Raw genomic sequence first — 22,185 nt, forward strand, 5'->3', positions numbered from 1 at the left:
GGGACATTCCTTCTGGGGCAGACATCCCATACAATGCTCAAAAATAGGTTACCCACACATCTGTAGGGATGTGACAGCCCACCCTCGGCCCCCTGCCAGAGGATAGGGGTGTGCACGGATCCGCCAAACTGCAGTCCAGCACTGGGATGTGGGTGGCTTTAAGAGCAGGGGGAGTATTTACTTACCCCTCCTGCCGCTTTTCCGTTCTGGCGCCATAATTTTAGTAGTAATTGGGGAGGCAGGAATAGGATACCTCCCTGCCGCCCCTTCCCCGCTGTCGCTATGAACAACTCCCATGAGCCCTTTGCGTGAGTGCACTTCATGCGCGTGCTTCACATCTCTCTGACGTGCGCACGTGCAAAGGACTCCTGGGAGTTTTAGCCAAAGTTGGGAAGGGGTGGCAGAGAGGTATCCTGCCGCACCAATTACTACTGAAATTACGATGCCAGAGCAGGAAAGCAGCAGGAGGGGTAAGTAAAACCTCCCCCCGCTCTTAAAGGCACCCCCCCACCCGAACCTGACCGCCCAGGTCCGGACCAGTCCAGACCCGTCCGGAGGCCTTTACAATGGCCTTCGGACCGGTCTGGGCCCATGCTGACCAGAGGAATGGACAGATACAATCTTGAGTCATCTTCATGTACAAAGGTTTTGAGTTTGCCTAACTGTGCAGATGCAACAGAAGCTCAGTGGTAGAGCATCTGTTTGGCATGCAGAAGGACCCAGGTTCAGTCCCTGGCCGCATCTCCAGGTAGGGCTGAGAAAGATCCCTACTTCAAACCTTGGAGAGCTGCTCATAGGTGTAACGATGGGGGGGCAGGGGGGGCACGTGCCCCAGGCGCCACCTTGTTGGACCACCTTGCTCCTGCCTTTCACAAAATTTTTTTTTTGTGCACAGCAGTGTGGGACGAATTGAGCAGTCCCCCTCCCCCTCCCCGGGTCCTGGAGGCCCCCCCTTGCTCCTGGGTGCAACGGCGCGGGCACGGGCGCCTAAAGTTGCAGTACCTGCCTGCTTGCTGCTTCGTCAACGGACCTTTCTTCATCATTCATATCACTCCGCTGACGGACGCTCACTCCCCGCCTCGCGGCACCTCCCCCCAGTCACGCATGCCACAACCAAAAAGCTGGATTTCCTCCAAGCCCAAACCAAAGTGTTACCAAAAGCTGCTTCCCCACCCCTGTGCAAGACTGAATTGTAAAGCAGAGGATGGTGTTGAACCCCTCCCTGCTGTGTGTAGCTGCCATCGGCGTCCGTGCCTGTCCTTTCCTCCCCAATAATGGCGGCTTGCTGGTAATGTATGCAAGCCGCGGCGCTGCCGGATCCCCTAACTCCCTTGCTATTAGTTTCAGTAAATGGTTGCATTGCAAGCCGCACTGCTGCGTTGCCGGCCGCTCCCTCCCTCGAACAGGAAGAACACCACCTGCTACCGAGAGAGAGTCTGAGAGCCATCAATTGAACGAATAGTAGATATCGGTCTCTCTCCAAAGACTTCAAGGTAAACTGGGTAGAAAGCGGGAATTACATTAGCCTGTGAATCATTTAAGAGTAATGGGGCAGCGGGGAGGAACTCTCTTAACTGAGACTTGGTCCTGGTGGCCCTTTCTTGCTGGACGGAAGAAGAATCTCCCAGGCAGGGGCTGGCTTGGAGCCCACACTGGTGGGCTGTTGGGGTGGAGCCTCCGGTGATGTTCTCATTGTAAATAAAAGAATTGGCAGCTTCCAGTGAATAGGCTTCTCTTAAGTGCTTATCAAAAAAACGAAGGGGGAAGAAAGGGGTTGTAAAACGTAGTCCTATTTAGTACACTCTCGGTTTCCCTTTGCTTGCACCACTAAATTCGCATTTAGTAAAATCTACAGTCAATCGAATGTACCTTTTGAGCCAAAGTTGTTTCTGTTCAGAACAAAGTAAAGAAAACCTGACATTTCTTAGAAATTATCTAGTCTGTCTTACGCCAAATCCCATGGGGACAGGTCTATAAAGAAAGGGGGTTTATTTTCCATGTCCTTTGAACACAGTGCTTTCATAATTTCTAGGGCAAGGTGTTTTCCCAGACAATCTCAATAAATTGTATTTTTCTATTAATATGTTATCTGAAAATGTTGAGGATTTTGTGCACAGACAATACATACAGATTTGCTTACTTTTAATGATCTTATTTTAAATCTCTCCCTCTTTCTCTCTCTAACTGAATGTATTTGAATGCAAAAGCGATAACTGAAAATGTAGGTTCTGGCAGAGAGAGAGAGAGAGAGAGAGAGAGAGAGAGAGAGAACACTGTTTCTCTCTGTGTGTGTTTATCCTTATTTGCCACACTTCTGCGTGTGTATCTGTGTGTATACATAAAGATAAAATTATGGTTTGTTTGTACTATTCAGTTTCTTAACACACATGTTTGCCCTTGTGAAGAAAGATTGTTTCATGAGGGACATGCAGTGACAATTTCTGTGATTATGACTCCACTTTTTGCAGCAAATACCGTCATGGATGTAGTTGGCATGAATCTCCAGGAAATGGCATGAATCCCCAGGATACTATTGAAAACTATCCTAGAGATGTAAATGGCTTGATATTGTGAAATATTGGGGGGGGGGGTTCCCCAACATATCGCTTCAGTCAGAGTTGGCAGTCCTATATAGGTGTTTCCATTCGAACCCGCAACCTTTTGCTCCCTAGGCAAGTTACTTCCCTGCTGTGCCATTAGGTGTGGCTTGTATTCCTTGTAAATCTAGGAGTAGGCAGTTGTGGGGTGTGTGTGTGTGTGTGTGTGTGTGTGTGTGTGTGTGTGTGTGTGTGTGATATTGATTATGGAAGTTGGCTGAGTGTCAGGATGGGACAGGTGTCTTGTGTGTGTGCTGCAGTAGTATTTAGGAACATAGGAAGCTGCCATATACTGAGTCAGACCATTGGTCTATCTAGCTCAGTATTGTCTACCCAGTCTGGCAGTGGCTTCTCCAAGGTTGCCGGCAGGAGTCTCTTGCAGCCCTATCTTGGAGATGCTGCCATGGAGGGAACATGGGACCTAGATGCTCTTCCCAGAGTGGCTCGATCTCCTGAGGGGAATATCTTCCAGTGCTCACACTTCTAGTCTCCCATTCAAATGCAAACCAGGGTGGACACTGCTTAGCTAAGGGGGCAGCGGGGGGGGGGGAAGCGCACGGCGGGGGGGGCAATTTCAGTGCTTGCCCTGGGCGCCATTTCCCCTAGTTACGCCTCTGGAGCTGCTGCCAGTCAGTGTAGACAATCCTGAGCTAGATGGACAAAGAGTTAGAGATCTGCATGGAACCAGGTGTGGGTGGCTCAATGGCGGCCGGGTGTTGCACCTTACTGGTGGGAGAGGGTGCCCTTACCACTCCCTCCATTTGCCCCCCTGCTGGCACCAGGTATTTCCCAAGTCCTACGGGGCAGCAGCGTACTTCCCTGCCACCCTTTCTGCTCTTTGGCTGGAAGTAGCTGGTACGCGTGTGTGTCCATGTTCAGGTCCAGCTTCTTCTGGCCATTTCCTGCCGAAGAACAAACGGGGCAGCAGGGAAGCATGCTGCCACCGGGTAGGATATGAGAAATACTGGGCGTCAGTGGGGGGAAAGCGGAGGAAGGGGTAAGTGCACCGTCCCCTGCCCCCTTAAGTGTGACCCCCACCTTTGAAAATCGAACAGTCCCGGTGCCCCAGAGCGAGTGATGATGCAATGCACATAGGGTGCCAACCACCCCCATACCCACAAGCCCATGGGGTACTGGGATTTGTGGTTGTTTAGGTGTTTTGAGGGTAGATTCTCTGGTAGCAAGTGAGAGTGGATTCAAAAATTACTTGGGGCCCCCACCCCCCACAGGGAGGGCAGCAAGATGGATTTGGCTGGACTGGAAGCTGGCTCCACCTACAATACCTCCACATCTGCCACGGGAGGATCCTTCTTCCCTGGCAGGGGAGGCCCTCCCTCCAACTGCTGCCTGGATGCAGGCCCTGGCATAGGGCCAGGCAGACAAGAGAAGTCCAGCCTGTCCACCAATGCAGGGGTGGGGGTGACTTGGGGAGGTCTAAGAAGGTCTTGGTGTGGTCAGTGCCTGGATGGGAGGCTCATGGACGCCACTTTTGAGGTTGGGGCCATAGATCAGTGATGGAGCATCCGCCTTGCATGAAGGCTGCCGTTTCAGTTCCTAGCAGCATCTCCAGGTAGGGCGGGGGGAAAGTCCAGCCGGAAGCCCTGGAGAGCTCCGGCCAGTAACATTCACAGTCACAGTCAGAAGGGTTTCTGGGCTACCAAGACTCACGGAAGCAGCTGTTCCCAGAAATCAGAGCTGCCAGTTCAAAAACCAAGAGACCACGAATTGCAAGAATGCAGCAGAAGCTTTATTGAGAATGTGAAGGAAATGGCATCATATTAGAGGCAGCTGGGAGACAGAAGGAAATCGATGAATTCATATTGAGGATAGCAGAGCAAAGTAGTGGGAGAAGAAGGGCGCCCAGTCCCCTCAAAGTCCAGGCCTGGATTTCAGCAATTCATCGGAATTAGGGTTGCCAGTTACTGGTCATTATGATGACTTCCACATAGACCGGCTTGCCACTAGAGTATATGTTGGGTCCTGGGACGGTCCAGACGAAGTCAGGTGGCACGAGCATGACTTCTTCTGGGGGGATACGGTTGATGGGTAAAGGGTTGACCACAGCCAGGGTGCCAAGCTCTCCTGAGCCTGTGATGCCTCCTACAGCGCCCAAGGCGCCAGCAGCAACACCAGAGCCAAGGCAACCATAATAGGTAGGGCCTCGAAAAATGGGGCCTAAACTGAAAAAACCACGACCCGTGGAGATGACAGACATTACTAGGGATATGGAGGTCAGTCTGAAACAGAAATGCATGGACAACACATTACGGTGAATTGACATTCACTCAGGGATGGGACGGAACCCTCAGAGACATTTCTCCAAAGTTTCTACTTGGTACTAATCCAAAAAGACCCCAACATAGAAGCAGAAAGGTTTGTGACTGTCTTGATGGAGTATACTTCAAGCTGAGAAATTTTTCACCTTTCTTTGTTCAAGCCACCCAAGGTTCAGGGTGGCAACTAGCGTTCCCATTAACAGGGATTCCCAGATGTTGTTGACTAAAACTCCCAAATCCCCAGCTGCAATGCCTCTTACTTGGGAATAATTGGAGTTGTAGTCAACAACATCAGGGGATTCCTGTTAGAGAAAACCCTGATGGGAACCCTCTTGTATGGAGATGAGGACAGAGGGGTGCAGATGTGGCTTTTCTATGTTTCTATGAGAATAAACATAAGAGAACTGCTGGATCAAACCAAAATCCTTCCATTTCAGCCTCCTGTTTCCATCACTGGACACCAAGATACTACTGAGATGTTCGCAAGCAGGGCGAAATGGAAATAGCCCCTTTCCCCTTTTGCTCCCCAGTGCCTGGCATTCAGTGGCACACTAATCCTAGCCTAGCTGTCAACTGCTCTATATTCTGAAGAACAGAAGACTCAAGATGGAAGATCCACCAAGCTCTGTGTCAATGAGACTCTATCCAAACACCACCAAGAAAATGGACTTACCGGCTTCTCTGAGAAGATGCAGTGAAGACAGGAGAGTCGAATGAAGCTGATGGAAGGACAGAGGGAATGGACAGCTTTTATACAGGTCCACCAGCCTCCCTTGCGGTTAGGATGCTCCATCACTCCACCTGAGCTTCTATAGGGATGCTGCTGCTGAAACCTCTTTATTCCCTGGGCCAAAATGAGCTTAACAAGCAGAAAGAGTGAAAAAAGAGTGCCTGGGGGGTGGTCTGGGTTACAGAGCTCTGGGCCAGTGGTGGGGTGAATATCTTGGAAGAAGCTCTCTCCTGGGACCCTTTAGGAGTATATGCCAATAGACCCAATAACTTCAAAGGACTGATCATAGTGACCAGGAACCGGCAACCCTCAGACTGAGGCATCGCTGATATCCAGGCATGGACTTTGAGGGGACTGGGCGCCCTTCTTCACCCACTACTTTGCTCTGCTGTCCTCAAAATGAATTCATCCGTTTCCTTCTGTCTCCCAGCCGCCTCTAATATGATGCCATTTCCTTCACATTCTCAATAAAGCTTCTGCTGCATTTTTGCAATTCGTGTTCTTTTGGTTTTTGAACTGGCAGCTCTGATTTCTGGGAAAAGATGCTTCCGTGAGTCTCGGTAGCTCAGAAACCCTTCTGTCTGAATGAAAACTTACGGGGAACATGGCAGTCTTTTAGGAACACACAGGAAGCTGCCTTTGACAGAGTCTGACTCGTCGTCCATCTAGCTCAGTAGTGTCTACTCTGACTGGCAGCAGCTCTCCACGGCTTTTGGCCGGAGTTTTCCCCTGCCCTACCCGGAGATGCTTCCAGGGACTGAAACGGCAGCCTTCTGCATGCAAGGCGGATGCTCCACCACTGATCAAAAGTGGCATCCTTGAGCTTCCCATCCAGGCACTGACCACACCAAATCCTGCTTAGCATCACCAAAGTGGCTATAACAAGTGCTTTTAGACCATGCTCTGGGACCCTCCAGAAGCTTCAGTGCAGGCTGTAGCTGAAGGATTCCTTCTTGGCCCTCACTTGGAAACACCATGAGATGTCCCTCCCCTCTCCAAGTTGACATTAATACCACATTCCTTCCGGGGAACACAGCCTGTTCCCCTTTCCTCCTTTTTCATCCGTATCACCATGTTGACCATCCGTATCACCATCTACCACTTGGGGGCTTGTGCAAGGGTCTCTTTTTGAACCTCAGGACCCCAGATGCGCTCTGGGGTGGATGTATACCTACCTCGCTAGCATGCAGTAAAGACTGCTGAGGCAACGTAGGTGAGGAATTGAAACCATCCAATGGAAGAAGAAGCAATGATGTGGTAACTTATAACTAACACTTCACTGCGAGCAGGCCCATAGCCACTAGAGGGCAGTCACTCCTCCCCAAGATGCAGCCGCCCCTCCATCCTTACCAGCCCACCCTGGGAAGACCTGTTTATTTTAAGAACCAAAGGGAGCATGCTCAGAACATACTCCGTGGACTGAGGACGTCAGTTGCTGGGGAAACCAACAGTGAAGGAAGTCTATTGCTTTTTGACTCTAGTGGTTGGCTTCCTAGAAGTATCTGATTGTCTGATCTGGGAAACAGGGTGCTGTACTAATCCCACCATTGAGATAATCCACCAGAGCCCTCCTGATGTTGCTGCTGTAGTAACTCCTTAGCACTTCCCTGTTTCCCACCATTGAGATAATCCACCAGAGCCCTCCTGATGTTGCTGCTGTAGTAACTCCTTAGCACTTCCCTGTTTCCCCAGCCCTCATTCTCACCTTTCAAGATACCCACATAGTATCTATCCACATTGGATGCTGCCTTCTACTGAGTCAAAGTTGTGGAAAGAACTTCTTCCCTGGGAAGAAGAAGAGTCAGCAACCCAGCCGAATGTTAGCTGGAGTGACATTAACTGGAGCATGGAGTGACGTCATGGAGTGACGTTAGCTGGAGAATGTTAGCTGGAGCATCCTAACCACAAGGGAGGCTGGGGGACCTGTAGGAAAAAGCTATGTGTTCCCTCTGTCCTTCCATCAGCTTCATTCAACTTTTCTTCACTGCATCTTCTCAGAGCAGCCAGTAAGTCCGTTTTCTTGGTGGTGTTTTGTTCGGGTCTCGTTGATATAGAGCTTGGTGGATCTCCCACCTTGAATCTGTTTTTCTTCAGCATAGTGTGAGGCTGACATGACGTGCAGGTTTTGTGTGTCATTGGATGCCAGCCACAGGGGGGAAAGAGGGGCTATTATTTTATGTTCCTTCTCAGAAACATATTAAGCTGCCTTATACCAGGTCGTTCCTTTGGTCTATCTAGCTCAGTATTGTCTGAATGGACTGGCAGCGGCTTCGCCAAAGTTTTGAGCAAGAGTCTCTCTCAGCCCTACCTGGAGACACTGCCAAGAATTGAACCTGGGTTCCGCATTCAAGGCAGATGATCTACCTTCGAGTTAGGGCCTCTTATCCCAGTCACAGGGGAGATCCGGGGCTTTTGCTTTCATGCTTCTCTTCTGGACTTCCTGGAGGCATCTGGTTGGCCTTTGTTGGTACCCGATGGAAACCCTCCCTACACAGAAAACCCAATGAATTAAGAAATGCTCGTATAATACTTTTGTCATTTACGACAAAATCATTTGTCATAAAATATAAAATAGTGCAGATAAATGGCCTCAGAACAGTAGTACATCTGCTGGTCCCTGCCAGACTTGACTACTGCAAGGCACTCTATGTGGGGCTGCCTTTGTATGTAGTCTGGAAACTGCAGTTAGTCCAGTACGCGATGGCCAGGTTGGTCTCTGGATCATCTCGGAGAGACCATATCACTCCTATCTTAAAAGATCTACACTGGCTGCCAGTAAGTTTCTGGGCAGAGTATAAGGTTTTGGTTACGACCTATAAATCCCTAAACAGCTTGGGCCCTGGGTATTTAATAGAATGTCTTCTCTGCTATTAACCACATCGCCCACTGAGATCATCTGGAGAGTTTCATCTTCAGTTGCCACCAGCTCGTCTGGTGGCTCCTCCGGAACGGGCCTTCTCCGTAGCTGCCCTGAGGCTTTGGAACACACTTTCTGCTGAAATAAGAGCCTCCGTATCTCTTACAACTTTTAAAAGGGCAGTCAAGACGCATTTGTTCACCCAGGCTTTGAATTAGACACTGTTTTAATTGTTTTAATAGTGTTTTAAGAGTTTTAACTTTTTAATTTGTTGAAATGTTTTCATCTTTTATTGGCTGTTTTTATTGTTTTGTAAACCGCCCCGAGGACTTGCGTTTTAGGCAGTATAGAAATATATTAAATAAAATAAAACAAAAAATATTCTAAAATTGCATGTAGCAAGACTTGGGAATGTTCTCCCAGTAGGATCCACTCCTCCGTCTCTATCACAGCTTTGAGAAAGACAGTAAAACCTTGGCTCTTTAGATGAGTGCTATTTCTGGTTGGGGCAGCTCAGTTCCAAATAGAAGTATTCTGATGCAAATATTTTAAATGAAATCTTAAAGATTGTAGACAGTACCGAGCTAGATGGACCACTGGTCTGGCCTTGGGAGGTAGTGATGGCCGCCATCTTGGATGGCTTAGGGAAATTCATGGGGGACAGGTCTATCAATGGCTACCAGCTTATGGCAATAGGCCACTTCCAGCTTCAGAGGCAACCCCAGCCAGGATAGGAGTCCAAGTACATCTGATGTTGTACACCAGCTCAAGATCTTTCAACACGGCGTTTCTTTTCCATGTAAGAAGTTGCCCTGTGCTATTTGACTTCCCTTATCCAAGGGGGAGAAGACGTGAGAAGGTGCAAGTCAAGAAAAGCTGTTGGAGAATCTAAGGAACTGGCCGTGCTTATATACCATTTTCCTAGCCTTGGGGAAAGTCCCTTTTTGACAGAGCTTTAATTATCGTCTTGTTGAGCTTATCCCTCGAATGCTTGGATTAGCACAAATGATTCTAGCAAAAGAACTGTTATTATTTGCTGAGTAGGACTCGTTCCTTTCAATTCAATAATTCCCTTTGATTGCTTTCATGGTTATTACAACTCTGCTGGATTTTTGCTTGATATGTAAAGTTTGATTAAAAGCAACATTATGTTTCATATTGTTATGTTTTCACCTTTTAATTTGTTGTTTTTATTGTATTGTCGTAAACCGCTCAGAGGCTTGCATTTTGCATGACATATAAACACATTAAAGAAATAAACAAACAAATGTTAAAATATTCCCATTGTCCAGTTACCTACTGAGTCTGAACTTCGGTCCATGAGACTCAATATTGTCTACAATGACTGGCAGCAGCTCTTGAGGGTACATACAAGAGATTTTCTCAGACTTACCTGGAGATAGCTTACCTGGGATCGATTTTGGACTGCAGCCTAAAACCACAGTGAAGAAAAATGTCTGGGCGACCCACTGATACACCGTTAATGAGGCGGGGTCACCACAGAGAAGGCTCCAATGACCAACACAGCGAGCCGGTTCTCACGACCATGTGTGGGATGGGCTGGAGGGGAGACAGGCCCATGCCTCATGCCTGTCGTATGACCTGTACCCCTGGTTGGGTTCACTTACCCAACCCCCTAGACGATTGGGGTGCCATGCTCTCCAGGAGGGAAGAAAATCTGAACTGGGTCCTCCAGTATCCCATAATGCAACATGGAGCACAGGAGAGTCAGACCTCAGTACTGCAGAACTCTATGAGAAACATGGCTGCTGGCAGCCCAAGCCACATTTATTTCAAATTGTACTCACAGATAACCAAGGAAAGGGTAGGACTGTCTTGGTTGCCTTCCTACCTTCCTTTTAACCTGGGTAGCGAATCTGGTCTACCCAGCTTTGGCACAGCTAGGTCAGGTGAGTTCATGGTTCCCCAACTGACACATGCATGCATGGTTCCCCAATTAAACCATTCCCCGGTTTAACCCTCTCCTGCCCAGGGATCTCTGGTCATGCCAACAGCCTCAGTATGGGAGCATCACATCGTGGGAAGAATTTGTCCTTCAGATCTATTCCTCCTAAATCATTTAAGGCAGTCTGGATGAACACCAGTGCAGAACTGGGCTTTAGAACCAGAAGCAAGTGTATATGGAACAGCACTGAGGTAATATGTTTAAAGGGGGTAATCCAGATATTTCTTTGCCTGTGGGATGTCGGGTCCAAGAAATGACTGAATAAGGCCTTACGGCAGAGATGGACAATGTGTTATAGACAATGGTTTTACTGTAGATCTCCCCTGCTAACTGGACAAAGAGACACCTTTTTAACGTGGTGATTGTCTTTATTTAGCAGGGAGAGAGTAACTGGCCCTATCCACCCCCAGCACAGGACCTCCAGTGGCTGTTGCTGGTGTCTATCTTATGTTTCTTTTTTTATTTTTGTGAGCCCTTTGGGGACAGGGAGCCATCTTATTGATTTATTATTTCTCTGTGTAAAATGCTTGGGAAATTTTTGTCGAAAAGGGGGTATATAAATTGTTGTTGTTGTTGTAGACTACCCCTGCTGCTTTAAGCAAAAGACTGAGAATAAGATGATGATGTTCTGTTCCTCTGTAGTTCTATGAAAACGACCTAGTTCATGCCTCTGGGCAGCTGGCATTTCTTGTTCTTTCCAGAAGATAATTTGGGAACAACTGGAGTTGTTTTTCTGACTGGGACAAGTTGGTAAGAACAGAAAGGAAGGCCAGGAGCCCTGAAGACGGGCATGGCCTTCCTTCAGTATGAACCTCATCTCTGGTTTTGTAGCATCACATTTCAAATGTAATAATACATTTGGTTCTGCCGATGCCCATGCAGTGTTCAGCATGTCCTGGTTCACAGAGGAGGGACGCATTCAGAACACAATACTCATTTTACTGCTCCTGGAATGTATGCATGTAGGACCCACCTTGTCCAATTTATTTATTTATTATTCTCTTTCATTCATGCTCCTTTCATGAGGCAAGGGGAGGCAATTGCCTCAGGCGGCAGATGATTGGGGCATGAACAGGGTGGTAAAATGCCCCTCATATCTGCCTCTTTGGGTGCAATCTGGAAGTGCCAAGCTTTGCGAGGAGTGATTCTCCTCCCTTTCAAGAGAAGGCTTCTGGAAGCCTTTCCTTCTCCCCAACCCCACACATTTTGAAAGCTTGCAGGAATTGGTCTTGGAAGGGGGCTTGGCCTACCACCAGGGACATGGGACAAGACAATATATTGCCCCCCACCATCTCAGTCACCATAATAACTTGGGGCACTCCTCTTCACCGTCCCCTTCTCAGGAGCTGCTTAACTGCTATTTTCAGATTAGAGTTCTTCTTTTCGCTGCTGAGTTGGGACAACCTATCAGGGATTCTCTTGCCAGCTTGGTTATTACCACATGGCCAATCAAATTTGGCTGTGTGGTGATTTCCCAAAGTCAAATCAGAGTGAGGGCATTGATTCTTGCCCTCACTCTGAATGGAAGAATTGTTTTTGTCCCATTTCACAGTCTATCCAAACTACCACCAAGAGGGGTGTGGGAGTCACTTTTCACAAGGGATGACTGGACCCCAAAAATGCAGAACCCTACTGTGAAATGTCCCCTGTCTTTCTAGAAACTAATTTAGGCTTCCCTTGAAGGTGCACAGATGTCCCCTTCCCCATCCCTGTTCCCGCCACCGCCGTTTGGGAGGAACTATGATATTCATTATGAATTTCTCTTTGGTTGATATTTCAGTAGAACCACAGCTGGGGCTGTACAGGCAAACTCCTTGAGAAATTTCATTCTGAACCTCTTCTTCCTGGTTCAACATGACACAGCTTTTTGATGAGGTTGAAACTTTGGTCATTAGATTGTGATTTATATGCTAACTGACCAGTCATCAGGATTCTCGGCTGACTGAATGCCTTTGAAACCAACATGGTTTTCAAGATTACATCTCCAAAAATCAAGAAACCTTATTATAGACTCCGTTAAAATCCTATTCAAAACAATGTGGGACACCCCAAAGAGTAGATTTCCAATTTTTGTTGATTCCTGAAGTGGCCATCAGTGGTTGATTTACAGGTAGATAAACTGCGTCAGGATCAGATGAATGAAACAATTTGTTGGGGTCTGTGATTCTTTAGCACTAAGCACTAAGGAAGCTACCACTGCACTTACAGAGTTCAGAGTTTAGTGGTTGCAGCTATCTAAGTAACATACATGGAGATACGTCCTGGTCACGTCCCAGTCACGTCCCGTTTCGCTACCAGACGAGCTGGCGGCAACCCTAAACGAACCTCTCGAGATGATGTTAATGGGCGGAAGGGTTCATGGCAAAGCATGGGGTTGGCAGGAACTGCTGATGCCATTTACTTAATCAAATAAAATGCCGTGGTGAACTCGAATGAGGACAGGGTGGTGTCCCTTTTTCAGGTCAGGATGTTCTCCCCTGTTCCCCTTACCCTGCATAAGCAAGCAAAAACAAGATGGAAATGAACCCATCGTTCGTAATGTATTGATATTATAACAAATATTATCTTAATTAAATTGTGGACCACTAACCACTAGGGATGCTGTCAAAAACTGTATAAAAGGACTCGCTCTTCCAAGACCTGCCAACAGCTTCACTCGACTCTCGCAGCATCTCTTGACTTCTCTTCTTCAGAGAAGTTAGTATGTTTCTCTTCCCGTAGTCTTCTCTAGACCAGCTTGTATTCTTATTGGTTCTTGGGGTTGGCACTGAAGGTGAGGCTGGATCCAAAGGTGTGTTTTTCCACTCATACAAAGGATTTTTCTGTGTATGGAAGAATCCTTCCACTTATGGAAAGGTGTCTTAGATAAACAGGAAGGTACCTTTGGAGCCAACGTCCCATTGTGGATCATGGAGAGTTTGGGGCTCATGGAAGAAGGAGTCCTGTTGATAGCACACTCCTTCCACTTTCAGAAGAACACATTCTGTGAATGGAAGGCTAACTTTTGGAGCGAGCCTTTCAAGACCTTAACATAATAAGCTGCAGTCTACTGAGTCAGACAATTGGTCCATCTAGCTCAGTATTGCCTACTCTGACTGGCAGGGTCTCTCTGTGGTTTCAGGTGAGACCAAGTCTCCATGGTCTTTCCCATCCCTTCCTGGTGGAGATGCTGGAGATTGAACGGAGGACCTTTGGCATGCAAGGCAGACCTGACAATGGCTCCATCTCCCACTGTGCTTGAGGGGTTTCTTCCCCAAGGAAAAACACATCAAGGGTGAATTTTCAAGAATAAATAGATGCCATCTCAACCACCTCAAGCATCTTCTCCAGTTTTTATATTCAGCCCCAGTTTTCCCAAGAAAGGCTTTCTGTCCATCTGAAAATCGTGGGCATGTTTTTATGGGAAGAGACAAGAGACACGGAGCCTGTAAAGTGGATCACGGCTGCACAACTTCAGCCATCTGCAGACGTGGGACTACAGCACCCATCATCTCCGGTGCTTGTCCACATTGGCTGGGGATGATGGGAGTTGTAGTCCAAGATCAGCTGGAGGGCTAAAGGTGTGCAGCCCCGCAATGGATCCCTAACCATCTGAAATGTGTCTGCTGATGATCTTTCACAATTTCACATTGGGGATTTCTACTTACTCCTCCGTTTTCTGTGCTTGGCTGCCAACTTGAGCTAGCTCTCACTTGAAAGCAGCAGGAATCCCCTCTTCCATGCCTTGATTGCAGGGGTTCCTGACCTGTAGTGGTTCCATGGGTTAACTTATTCCACTCCTCCTGAATTCTACCTTGACAAGGTGAATCCCAAAAATTCAACCCAAGAATTGGTGCATGCACAGTGGCCAGCTCCATCTCCCCCCTCCCCCAGCCCACTTAACCAATGCTCACACATGCCCGTTGGAAAGCCATGGCACAAATAACAGTCTTGAGTGGGATCACATGTGTGACTGTGACCAGATTTTTCTCCTGTGTGTTCTTCACTGACGTGCACGTGCCCGATTGAACAGGGAGAACACCACACTGAAGGAACCTTGACGTGACCCGTCACACCATGAGATGCGTTTCTGCAGTGGATGGTCCGTATCCACAGCAGAAGATGAAACAAAGGGATTGCCATCCCCGTAGGAGGGGGGTAGTACAAAAATTTAGAAGAAACCGAACACCGTAGCAACCTGCATGTCCAAAGCAGTCGATATGATTTGGTAATCAACAGGGAACAAATGAAGATCCCTAAACACTGGTTCCACCCTCGGAAGAAGAAGAAAGGGTTTCCCAATTTTGATTGGAAATTGGACGAGGCAAAGAGCAGGAACCGGGAGCTGTTGTGTGTTCATGATCAAGTTGACCCTCTCCAAAGATTGCAATCGCCTTCCATTTCCCAATCCCTCCAACGTTCCATGTCCACATCTGTAGATGTCATGATCTGGCCATCTCCCATCATCGTCACCATCCCAGGACCCATCCTGTCTGCAAGATGAGACACGCCCTGCACCATTGGTGGTTCTGGAATCACATCCAGCAGGGGGGCTGTTATGGGGGATACCTTGGGAGCAGAAGCAATGTCTGCCTACCCCCTGCTAATTCATCAGTAATTGTCTATATGGAGCGGGGGGGAGATGGCCTCAGGATCCATGGCAGGACATCCAGGTCTGCATGAGCATCTTCAATTCCAACTGAAGCCCGCTGCAGCTGGGCCAAGGGGTTCTCAATGTCTCCGAAAACCTGGAGCAGATCTCTCTTCCAACTCATCTGCTTCCATCTATGAAACAGTTGAGGTTACAGGCCTTAATTTCAGGACGACTGAGCACCCAACATCCTCTGTGGAATCAGCTGTGGCTGCCGAGACTTAGTCTTCTTGAAATATGAGTTTGTCACATGCTGAAGCCTCTGTTTCCCTTTTGCTAGCCCAATCAATAGAGAGGAAATGATAGGGCCCCACTCTGGCTTGGTAGGAGATCACATGCCAAGCTATACCTCAAGCTAAGCTGCAGCTGTCGCATAGCCCAACAGACAAAACCAAACAGGAGCGGCCACGATGCAGGAGGAGTGCCCATTATGGGATGGAATGCAGCCCTCGGCAGAATAGAAAGCTTAAAACTAAGTTTCCTGGAAAGCTGGGTGATCACCTCCAGTAAAAGCTGGAATTGCCGAGCGCATGTGATTGCCTTGTGGTTCAAGTAGGATGGGGCGGCCTTTTCATGTGGCGAAGTGAGGCGGTGTCCTCAGGTGACAGATTATTAGGGGTGGCGGCAGAGTAGCGAGATGCCCCTGCCGCTGCTATCGAAGCAGTTCTTTGAGCCTGACCTGTCCCTCAAGCTTTGCAGGAAGTGCTTCTCCTCACACCCCTTGCAAAGATTGCAAGATGCACAAGAAGAGAAGAGGAGGCTGCTGGGAACCTGCCCTCCTCCCTGCCCGTCATGGTCCTTCCAAAGTCTACAAGGGTTGGTTCTTAAAGGGGGCTGAAGCAAGGCAGAATTTGAGGTCTCAGCTTAAGCACTGCAGTAGTTAGGCCACCCCTGCAGTCGAACGCAGCACTCTCACACACCTGTGGAATCATAGCCTGTTTCACATCACTTAATCACAGCAGAAGGTTCCAAGTTCCCTCCCTGGCTTCTCCAAGATAGGGCTGTGGGAGATTCCTGCCTGCAACCTTGGAGAAGCCGCTGCCAGTCTCTGAAGACAATACTGACCTAGATAGAACAATGGTCTGACTCCGTATATGGTAGCTTCCTATGTTGCTAATATTTGCCAGACGACTCTGCAGTCGGGAACAGTCTGACCTGAGTCTGCCACTGAAGATCTGGGAGTCAACTCATTCCTCTGGGAAACAGGAACGGTAGCCAGTTTGGTCTTAATGCATTTCCGTGGAGAAAACAGAACATGGGAGCTTCTGCTTAATTAAAACCTACAGCTCCAGGCTGTTTGAGACCATAAGAAGGAACAATGTCAAGAAAAGGTGGTTTCCCGCATCTGCATTCATTTTGAAGTGGTTTTGTTCATTTTCTCTGTGGAGTTTCGAGATGCCGCCTTCTGCTCACAGAACTGCTGTCACCTAAGAGTGAGTGCGTCTGAACATGTGCAGAGTTATTTCCCCTCAAAATTAAATAAACCTTTTTTTAAAAAAAACAACCACACACCTCTTATGGGTAAAGTCGTTTCAGGGCACGTGGAGAATTAAGTTTCCTTCATTTACTGCAGGCAGAGAAGTTTTGATGCAGGAACTCCCTCGCTTGCTCGCTCGCTCTCTCACCCATATACTCTAGAATTCTGCCATCTAAAGGTGTCTACAGTGGCATGCTGGGGAGTTGGGTCAAGCTAGCTGCTACCACCATCAAGCCCCACCTTTTGCCCCATTTAACCCCCAAAGCACTTAGCTCCAATGAGTCCCCAGTTCTGCAGATGGGATGATGAATGGAAACAGAGGTGACCACCTGTGAATGGGATGGTGGAGAACTCCTCACCTCAGCTTGTGTGCCCTTCCTCTCCACACTTGCCTCTGAGCCCTCCCACGTGTGGTTCTGTGTTCTCAGTCCAAAGCCCTCCCCGAGATCTGGAGAAAACTCCCACCACACTATCATAAATTGGGCCAGGGGGTTTCAAGCAGATCAAGAGACGCAAGTTAGCATGCAGCATGGATTTTATTGAAAAGGAGTGGAGTGAACAACTGTAGGAGACAAATTTAAGAGATCACCTTCTTCATTACAAGCCCCATCGCCCATTGTGGTCCTCTGAGGGGGTCCGTTTCCAGTTACCTCCAACTCATTTGGTGGCTACACAGAGATGGGCTTTCTCGGTCGCTGCCCCGAGATTGTCGAATGCGCTCCCTGCTGAGATATGATCCTCCCTCTCTCTGGACATTTTTCAAAAAACACCTGAAGACCCATCTTTTCGCCCAAGCTTTCTCAGCTTCCTCATATTTTTGGGTTTTAATCTCTGGTTTATTTTTAAATTGTTAAATTGTTTTTAAGTTTTTGTATATGTTTTTAACTGGTTTTATGTTATTGGTAAATGCCCATAGATGAAAGTTCAGGGCGGTGTACAAATTTGATCAATCAATCAATCAATCAATCAATAAACTCCAGGATCATAGCTGCACTCTGGGGTGGATGCACACCTACCCCGCTAGCATGCGGTAGATTTTGCTGTGTTGATGTAGGTGAAGGATTGGAACCATTAAATGGAGGCAGGAGCAATATGGTAGCTTACTACTAACACTCCACTGCAATCAGGCACATAGCCACTTGAGGGCAGTCACTCCCAAGAAGCAGCCGTCCCGCCATCCTTACCGGCCCACCCTGGGAAGACCTATTTATTTTAAGAACCAAAGGGAGAATGTTCAGAACATACTCCGTGGACCGAGGACTCCAGCTGCTGGGGAAACCACCAACGAAGGAAGTCTCCCTCCAAAGAGCATTTTTACTGAAAACCACTCCCAGGTATTTATAAGTCCTTACTTGATCAATTGATTGATTAAGTGCCATCAAGTCGTGTCGACTCTTAGCAACCACATAGGTAGATTCTCCCCAGGATGACTTTCAGGTTTCTCAGTGCTGTAATCATTGCTGTTGTGATCAAGTCCATCCACCTTGCTGCTGGTCGTCCTCTTCTTGTCTTTCCTTCCACTTTCCCCAGCTTTATGGACTTCTCAAGGAAGCTGGGTCTTCGCATAGTGTTTCCAAGTATGGTTGTCTGAGCCTGTGTATTTGTGCCTCGAGTGAAAGCTCTGGATGGATTACCTCCCCATTAATCCACAAGACATGTTTGTAGATAAAATAGTCTTCTTCTCATGTCAACAGTTCTGATGATCTAGATAGAATAACTGCATCATCAGCATGAAGCAGAACTGTGATAGATTTAATGGCTAATTTAGGAGGGTGGAATACTGGGTTATCCAAGAGCGTAAATAAAGATTGAAAAGAATTGGGGCAAAAATGCATCCCTGTTTTACTCCCTTCTGTGTGGGTATGGACAGGGTCAGATGTGATTGGACATGGCATCTCACACAAGGTGAGGTGTTCTCATGCAACATTCGGATAAAGGAGAAACAGCCGACGATCAATGGGGGAACTGGAAAGTTTACTCCCCAAGCTCTGCGTAGAAATGGAGTCAAACCCTGCCTATAAAGATGCATACAGAAGTTAATACTTTTCATCCAGATGTTGTAGAACTTGAGCCTGATCAAGAGTTATCTGAATGAACCTAAACCACGCCTGTCCCTCCCTTAGAATATTCTCCTGTTTCAACCAGTCTGTGAGGTTAACATATAGATGTCTAGAATATAATTTATGAATTATGCTCAGCAGATTGATTGATCGATAATTAGAAGGGACAGAGTGTTGGCCTTCCTTATAGATGGGAACAATCACCATTGTATCCCACTCTTCTGGGATACAGGCAATACAATCCATATAAGTAAAGGATCTTGCAAGTACAGGAGTCCAACATTCAACATTTGATTTTAACAGTGCAGAGGGTATCTGATCCAACCCCGGGGTCTTACCCAGCATGCGTTGGGTCACTAAACTAGAGACCTCCTTGAGGGAAACTAAGTGCCAAATTGGTAGAAATTCTATAGGGAAAGGGGCATTCCTTCAGGGGCAGACATCCCATACAAGGCTTGAAAGTAGGTTACCCACATATCTGCAGGGATGTGACAGCCCAGCCTAGACCCCCCTGCCAGAGGAATGGACAGATACAATCTTGAGTGGTGTTCATGGACAAAAGTATTATGTTTCCCTAACTGTGTGGAGGCAACAGCAGCTCCGTGGCAGAGCATCTGTTTGGCATGCAGAAGGTCCCAGGTTCAGTCCCTGGCAGCATCTCCAGGCATCGCTGGGAAAGATCCCTGCCTGAAACCTTGGAGATCTGCTGCCAGTCAGTGTAGACAATCCTGAGCTAGATGGACTAAGGGTTAGAGGTCTGCATGGAACAAGGTGTGGGTGGCTTGATGGCGGGGGAGGGTGCCCTTACCCCTCCCTCCACTTTTCCATTGCTGGCACCAGGTATTTCCCAAGTCCTACAGGGTGGCAGTGTACTTCCCTGCCACCCCATTTGCTCTTTGGCTGGAAGTGGCCGGAAGTAGCTGGCATGCGCGTGTGTCCATGTTCAGGTCCAGCCTCTTCTGGCCATTTCCTGCCGAAGAACAAACGGGGCAGGAGGGATGTATGATGGCCCCGGGTAGGACTTGAGAAATAGTGGGCGTCAGTGGGGGGAAAGCGAGGGAAGGGGTAAGTGCACCCTCCCCTGTCCCCTTAAGTGTGACCCCCACCTTTGAAAATCGAACTGCCCCGGTGCCCCAGAGCGAGTGGTGATGCAATGCGCATAGGGTGCCAACCACCCCCATACCCTCAAGCCCATGGGGTACTGGGATTTGTGGTTTTTTAGGTGTTCTTTGAGTAGATTCTCTGGTAGCAAGTGAGAGTGGATTCAAAAATTACTTGGGGTCCCCACACCCCACAGCGAGGGCAGCAAGATGGATTTCTTCAAGATGGTCCTTCCAAAGTCTACAAGGGTTGGTTCTTAAAGGGGGCTGAAGCAAGGCAGAATTTGATGTCTCAGCTTAAGCACTGCAGTAGTTAGGCCACCCCTGCAGTTGAACGCAGCACTCTCACACACCTGTGGAATCATAGCCTGTTTCACGTCACTTAATCACAGCAGAAGGTTCCAAGTTCCCTCCCTGGCTTCTCCAAGATAGGGCTGTGGGAGATTCCTGCCTGCAACCTTGGAGAAGCTGCTGCCAGTCTGTGAAGACAATACTGAGCTAGATAGACCAAGGGTCTGACTCCGTATATGGCAGCTTCCTATGTTGCTAATATTTGCCAGACGACTCTGCAGTCGGGAACAGTCTGACCTGAGTCTGCCACTGAAGATCTGGGATTGAACTCATTCCTCTGGGAAACAGGAACGGCAGCCAGTTTGGGCTTAGTGCATTTCCATGGAGAAAACAGAACATGGGAGCTTCTGCTTAATTAAAACCTACAGCTCCAGGCTATTTGCTGCCGTAAGAAGGAACAAAGTCAAGAAAAGGTGGTTTCCCGCATCGGCATTCATTTTGAAGTGGTTTTGTTCATTTTCTCTGTGGAGTTTCGAGATGCCGCCTTCTGTTCACAGAACTGCTGTCACCTAAGAGTGAGTGCGTCTGAACATGTGCAGAGTTATTTCCCCTCAAAATCAAATAAACCTTTTTTTTTTTTTTAAACACCTCTTATGGGTAAAGTTGTTTCAGGGCACATGGAGAATTACGTTTCCTTCATTTACTGCAGGCAGAGAAGTTTTGATGCAGGAACTCTCTCTCTCTCTCTCTCTCTCTCTCTCTCTCTCTCTCACCCGTATACTCTAGAATTCTGCCATCTAAAGGTGTCAACAGAGGCATGCTGGGGAGTTGGGTCAAGCTAGCTGCTACCACCATCAAGCCCCACCTTTTGCCCCATTTAACCCCCAAAGCACTTAGCCCCAATGAGTCCCCAGTTCTACAGATGGGATGATGAATGGAAACAGAGGTGACCACCTGTGAATGGGATGGTGGAGAAGTCCTCTCGTCAGCTTGTGTGCCCTTCCTCTCCACACTTGCCTCTGAGCCCTCCCACGTGTGGTTCTGTGTTCTCAGTCCAAAGCCCTCCCCGAGATCTGGAGTAAACTCCCACCACACGGTCATAAATTGGGCCAGGGGGTTTCAAGCAGACCAAGAGACTCGTGTTAGAGTGCAGCATGAATTTTATTGAAAAAGAGTGGAGTGAACAACGGTAGGAGATGAAGGATGTGAAAATGATATAGGCAAGCTCAAGAAGAGAGGGGAGCTCCTTCTTGGAAAGGAGACATTCAGGAAACAAAGCGGAAAAGTGGGGCAAGAGAGGGGTAGCGGACGTTTGAGGCTGGGAGGATGGTCCCGGAACCTCGTGGCTCTTCTCACTCCGGGTCTAGATGCTCCGTCCCAGAACTCGATGGTGCCGTTGGGGGTTCCGGGATAGTAGGAGCAGGTGCCTGGGGGAGTCTGGGTTATGGAGCTCTGGGCCAGAGGAGGGGTGGATATCTTGGAAGAAGCTCTCTCCTGGGACCCTGTGGGAGCATCTGCCAATAGACCCAATAACTTCAAGAGACTGATCATAGTGACCAGGAACCGGCAACCCTCAGACTGAGGCATCGCTGAAATCCAGGCCTGGACTTTGAGAGGTCTGGGCGCCATTCTTCTCCCACTACTTTGCTCTGCTGTCCTCAAAATGAATTCATCAGTTTCCTTCTGTCTCCCAGCCACCTCTAATATGATGCCATTTCCTTCACATTCTCTTTTTTCTCAAATTCAATTTTAACAGTAATAAACATAACAATCATAATAAACACAAATGGACTTCCCGCGCACCTCTCTTCATGAAATTATAACTATAAAATTTACCCTTATTATAATAATGATAAAAAACACAAATTTAAACCCTTAAAGTTATAAGAAAAGAAAAAACCATGAATCTACCCACCCTGCATTTCAAATCAAATCCTGCTGTAAGATCAATAATAGGAAAATAATTCTTTAAATATAACAAGAGAAAAAAATCAGAACAATAAAAAAACCAAAAGAAAAAACAAAAACAAAAACAAGACCTTTTTTTCTTTTCTTTTTAAGCTAATCTTCCCTTAACGGCAGTTCATTACTCTTCTATTTCTTTGCATATATCATTCTGTCCACTGTCAATGCATACATGAAGAAAGTCAAGCCATTTGTAAAGATTACTCCCTATATTATTCCCAGCAGGAAGGATTCTG

This window comes from Hemicordylus capensis, chromosome 14 (genome assembly GCF_027244095.1).
Source record: "Hemicordylus capensis ecotype Gifberg chromosome 14, rHemCap1.1.pri, whole genome shotgun sequence".
NCBI lineage: Eukaryota > Metazoa > Chordata > Lepidosauria > Squamata > Cordylidae > Hemicordylus > Hemicordylus capensis.